Genomic DNA, 6000 nt, shown 5'->3' with positions numbered 1-6000 from the left:
TCTCAGTGGAAGCTGAAGCCACAACCATGAGGTGTTGAGAATATGAGCAGATGGTGACTCTTGAACAGATTCAGGAGGAGCACTCCTCCTCTGCATTAGCTCACTTCAGTTTCTAGAGATTCTGGCTCTCAACTTTAATATTCCTACCCAGCCACAAGACGTATATGGAGAGTCTATATTCCCATATTTGTTGAGGCTAAAAATGAGCATCCAGAGGCTTTAGCTGCTGCCATTTTGTGTACACCACTGTCACTGTCAAGGTCCTGGAATAAACGCTATGCTGTGACCCTGATGGGGTCAATTTCTGGCCAACTCCTCATTTTTAGGTTCATGCGTACGTTGTCCTTCAGGCAGATTGTTGAGATTTTCTGCTAGCGTCACAGAGCTAAAGGGACTCCAGTAAACAAGCGTATCACATGGATAGCCACGCAGATCAACAGGAGGAACCAAGCGTCTGAACTCACACTGCAGGCACATGGATGTTCCATCAAAATGGCCAGAAAAACTACTCATAATGATCACAATAGGAAGAGAACACTGAACACAGAATAACTAGGTGGAGGTTCACAGCTGACCAAGAAAGCTGAAGGGAAGAATAGAAAATTACAAAGAACTGGATTAGGAAGGCAGGGGGTAGGATAAGAACTTCACTGGACATCTGATTGGGATTCAGGCTTAGCAGGTCCAGAAGAGATCACCGAGAAGCCTGGGAAGCTTAGGCAGGGAGGGAGTGTTTGTCATCAGCCAGTGACTCTTTATAGGCAATTAAGAAGGTGGTTCAGACCAGACGGGGAGGGACTCTTCATGTGGCAGCAGGTGGCTCACAGATTTAAAGCCAGCTGTGATCATACTTTACTGCTGAAGCTCAGAGTAGGCTTAGGCTCTGTTCCTATACATTAACTTCCATGGTGACCCCTCCTTCTTAACCTCCTCCCCCATCCCTTTTGTGAGTTTCCTACTCACCAGCGTCCGCTCTGTTGTCTTGATGGTGTGACTGTTCTGATTCTCCCTCAACTCCACCACCTGGCCCTTCTTCCTACTCTGCCATGACTGGCCACAGCTCCCAGCACATCTGTGCCAGATTAGGTTGTATTTGTATGCTTTTATAGATGAGCACAATATTTTTTTTCTTAAAAGAAAGAAAAATGCAAATAACAAAATTAAGTAGCCCTTCATGGCTTGGGCCCTGTGAGACTTTTTTTTTTTTTAACAGATAGAGGGTTGTCTTCATTTTAGACCAAACTCAAAGAACAGGTATGGAAGTTTCCCTGTGGAGAAACCCTGGTGGATAGCCAGTGGACTTTTCCTGAAATGTAGAAGCTGAAACTGCCTCATCATAACTGGTTTTCCCTGCCTGTCCTGTTGTGCCTGTCAGGAGAGGAAGTCAGAGACCTAGCAGGTAGGAGAGGAAAAGCAGCAGGAAGGGAAGAAGGATTGGGATACGGAGGGGACTATGTGAGGAAGAGGTCATTAGCAGGGATGTCTGGCAAAGGGAGGAAGGGTGGGTGGAGGGACTCAAGCCTGAGCGGTGACAGGGTCTAATTCCCTACTTCAGGGCCATCATTGTTCTCTCAGGCATGAGGAACAGAGATACTAGGGGGAGCAGGCAGATGAACTATAGCTCTGGTACTTGGAGCTGAACCCAGCCTGATCCCTAGAGGCTGCCTAGTAGTTTCTGAGGCTGCAAATTCCCACTCTTCTCGCACTGGATGCTGAGAAGTTTGAGGATAACTTTCTTAGAAGGTGAACTTCTTTCCTGGTTCTGATCTGTCTCCACTTGGATATCTAATGTAAGCTCACATATGTTATGTCCAAACTGGAGCAGCTCCCCAAAAGAAAATCCCCCCCCCCCTTCTGCCTAAGTTATGCCTTGCTCATCTTGGCTCTTCTTATAAGCCCCACATTTACCCTTTATTTCCCAAGGCTCCGAATCTGTTGTGCATTCTGAGTCCCTGGTTCCTCAGGGCCTCAGTCCTATGCCATTCCCTGAACACTTTACCTGGCTTAGACTCTCTGAAGCTTCCCTTCCCTCTGACCACCCAGTAGCCAAAGGATTACTTTAAAAAGAAGCATGGGTTATGACACTTTTACCTCATTTCATGTTTAAGGAAACCCATAGTCTTCATCACACTAGAAGGCCTTTAATGGGGCTCCTGATGATGCCTTGACCCCTTAGCCTTCAGCCCCCTTCAATAATGAACCTCTGTTCTAGGCCTGACCATCCTGCTTACCCACCGGAAATTTCTTCATGCAAGCCCAGCCTTCTTGTAAAATGAAGGCATCCAGAAAAATAAGATCACATTCTGTCTTCCTGCTTCTTAGAGTAGAATGGCATGAACAAACAGCAGGGTCTCAGTAACTAGTAGCTAAGATTAGCTAGTAGTAGGAAATTGATGACCCCCAACATCGGAAGCCCATATTCCAATTGAGAGGCTTGATCCGAGATCCTATTATCCCTCTCCCAGGCCCAACCCTGCTTTGCTGCCTGCAGGAACCAGTTCTCGGCATGGGAAGCCCCACCAGACTCCTCACAGACCCTGTTTTCTTCCCTTCCATCCACCTTTTGTCTCCTGGTAAAACCATCCATATAGCCTGTCTCAGAGGATGTTGGAGTAGCTTTTCCAAAGGGCCTTGAGGAAGCAGAAGCAAAAGTCTAGACTCAGTTCAGTAAGAATCTCAGTGCTGTACCCCCTTTTTAGGGGTACAGTAGTGTTAGTGTCTCATCTCCAGCCATATGTGCTGAAGGGAGACAATGATCAGGCAGCATCAGAGCATACCATCCCACACCTCACTCAGAGAATGTGAATCTTTTCCTCCAGCTGTTCAGTGCCCCCACCCTGACCTCCTCCCACTGTTTCCTTGTGACACGCTCAGGCTGCAGGAGTGATGTGGGAGTCCCCTCTGTGTGCTGCCATTGCCATTAATAAATAAAGAAACTGCCTTGGTCTGTTGATAGGGCAGAACTTACGTAGGCAGGGAAAACCAGACTGAATGCTGGGAGAAATGAAGGCAGAGTCAGGGAGATGCCATGGACTTGCTGAAACTTTGCTGGTAGGCCACCACCTCACGATGATATAAAGATGAATAGAAATGGGTTAAATTAAGATATAAGAGTTAGCCCATAAGAAACTAGAGCGAATGGGCCAAGCAGTGATTTCATTAATACAGTTTCTGTGTGATTATTTTGGTTTTGGGTGGTCGGGACGAACAAGTGGCCTCCTCCTACAACACAGGAGCTTGCAGGGGGTGGGAGGATGGGGGGAGGGGCAGCAGACAGGTCTGTATTCCTTTCTCTGTTGTGCTCTAGACAACCAAGAATCCAAGTGTGACAGGGGTCTTTTAGTGCTGTTAGATTGCACACCACCATTTTGCAATATGTGCTTTTGGAGCTCTTGCTCCACTGTGCCCTAGAGCTGGTTTTTCCTGCTGTGTGCCTGTTGCAGGGTGAGGGGAAAAGTAGGAGCAGCCAGGGATAGGGTATGGTTTCTGGCCCAACTGTTTAATGCCCAGGAGCACTTGCTTCTTGGGGATTACAATTCCAGTTAGCAAACAACTTGGGGATGTTGGGTAGCTCACTAAGAATCTTCCAGCCAGCAGTCACGCTCTGTAGATTTTCTCTGTCTAGTTGACTCTCTTGGAGAACCAAATCCAGCTGCCAGGTGTGATCAAACCTTTTTCCAACAAAGCATACAGCTGGAAAAACAATCCAAACCAAGTAAAAGGAAAAATTAACTTGTAGTAGTTTAACATTGGTAGTTGTGAGTCAGAGCCCAGCCTGCACGTTACTCTGCTGACACCAAGTGTTTGTGCAGAGGAACTGACGCAAACTCTAATTCCTTCAGGCACCTCTTAGTAACCATTTCAGAATTTGCGTAATGTGAGAAAAGCTTTCCTTTCAGAAAATAGACACACTTTGTGAAGACACCCTGAAGGTGCTCCAGTGATCCTAGACCAAGAATCTACTTTCCAGAAGATTAAAAATCAAGTCAGAGTTTGGATAGTCCCAGGAGAGTAAAGGCAGAAGGGGAGAGATGAGTTGCATAAGAATAAGGCAGGAATACCCTTGTGTTGAGAAAAATTAATCTCTAGCCATGCAGGACCAGAGTTACTGTAGATAGATTACTTCTAACACAACTCTGCTTTCCTAGACGACAACTGTCCACTGCCAATTTTTTTTTATTTTGTTCTGTTTTTCAAGACAGGGTTTCTCTGTAGCTTTGAAACCTGTCCTGGAACTAGCTCTTGTAGACCAGGCTGGCCTCGAACTCACAGAGATCCACCTGCCTCTGCCTCCCTGAGTGCTGGGATTAAAGGTGTGTGCCACTGCCACCAGGCTGCCAATTCTTACCAATTCTTACTTTACTGCTTGAACAGGGCAGCTCCTGTTGTTTATATCTTGCTGTTTCTGAGATAGGCAGGAGGTACCAGGATGGTGGACAGATCTGAGTGAAGCATGAAACTCTCGCCTGTGGGATTCCTTCCCACAGGCTCATGACTATCACACTTCCTGTTCTTCCCCCAGAGCCCATATAAAATGAGATTTAGTGCGCAAGACTTTGAATACATAGAGAGTCAGGGACTGAATCCTTGTAAGTGGAGACTGCTTGTTTGTTTCCTGGCTGCCCAGACCCGAACTATATTAATTACAACACTGTTTTGGCCAATAGCTTAGGCATAGTTCTAGCTAGCTCTTACATCTTAAATTAACCCATTTATATTAATCTGTGTATCACCATGAGGCTGTGGCCTACCACTAAGGTTCTGGCATCTTTCTTCTTTGGCAGCTTCATGGTATCTCCCTGACTTTGCCTTCTTTTTCCCTGCATTCAGTTTAGTTTTCCTGCCTAACTCTATTCTGCCTTGCCATAGACCTAAATAGCTTCTTTATTAACCAATGGTAGTAAAACATATTCACAGCATACAGAGGGGAATCACACATCACCTCCCCCTTTCTGTCTAAATAAAAAGGAAGGTTTTAACTTTAACATAGTAAAATTACATATAACAAAACAGGTGTCAAGCAAAAATTACAGTTACAATATTCAGTCTATTTATCTGGAAAGTTTCATATCTAATTTATATTTTATCATAACTAAGGAAAACTATAACTACCTACTTCAACTCCATCAAAGACCCCAGAAGGATATAGCGTTACCTAAGTTAACAGGAAGTACATTGGAAGCAACTTCCAAAACTCTAGAGTTGACAGAGACGTCTCTCTGCCTGGACAGTCACCCAAAGTTCTTCTATAATGTTGTAGGCACCCATCTTCAGCCCATAATATCTGACAGACATTTCAGTGAAACAGGAAATTTGAAAGACTTTTTGAAATATTTGAAAGTTTTGCTGATATTGGCAGTCTGTCAGTTACTTTCTTCTGTGTCCTTCAGAATGTCTGCCAGTTTCTTTGGTGGAGCAGGAACCCTGAAGGACTGTTTCACCTTCTTTTGGCAAGTTCAGCAGTCATTTTTCTGTGGGTCCTGCATGTCCAGTTAATACAACGTACCATTAAGCAGTCCAGGCAAGAGTGGTTTTTTGCCTAAATGGCTAACCAACTCCATAAGGAGCCTCTTTGATGCCCATCATCCTCTTGAAGTAGACTGGTCCTGCTAGAAGCAGACATGTCTCACTGTTGAGGAAAGTCTAAGTTCTTAAAACCTTTTCAATGCCATAGTCTGTAGGTCTTTGGAGTGTTGAAGATTATCTAACTGAAATATGTCTCTATAGATCTAGAAAACCTAGCATGACTACAAGTTCAACTATTATAAATGACTTTTCATCTGTCATTTTTAATTATATATTACATTTTAAGTGAGCTGTATGAACATAATACCTTAAACTAGAAATATACATATAACAAAATTGACCTTAAATTTCTTTCAATAACCAAAATCCATACCAATGTAAAGTATTCATTTCTATATCATATTCTGTTTATTGTTTTTTTAGAAATTGGCTGTGACTACTAATCATCTATAATCAATCACCTTTAAATGAAAA

The sequence above is a fragment of the Microtus pennsylvanicus genome, chromosome 11 (genome assembly GCF_037038515.1).
Source record: "Microtus pennsylvanicus isolate mMicPen1 chromosome 11, mMicPen1.hap1, whole genome shotgun sequence".
Taxonomy (NCBI): Eukaryota; Metazoa; Chordata; class Mammalia; order Rodentia; family Cricetidae; genus Microtus; species Microtus pennsylvanicus.
The sequence above is the reverse complement of the archived record's forward strand: the minus strand, read 5'-3'. Positions refer to the sequence as shown.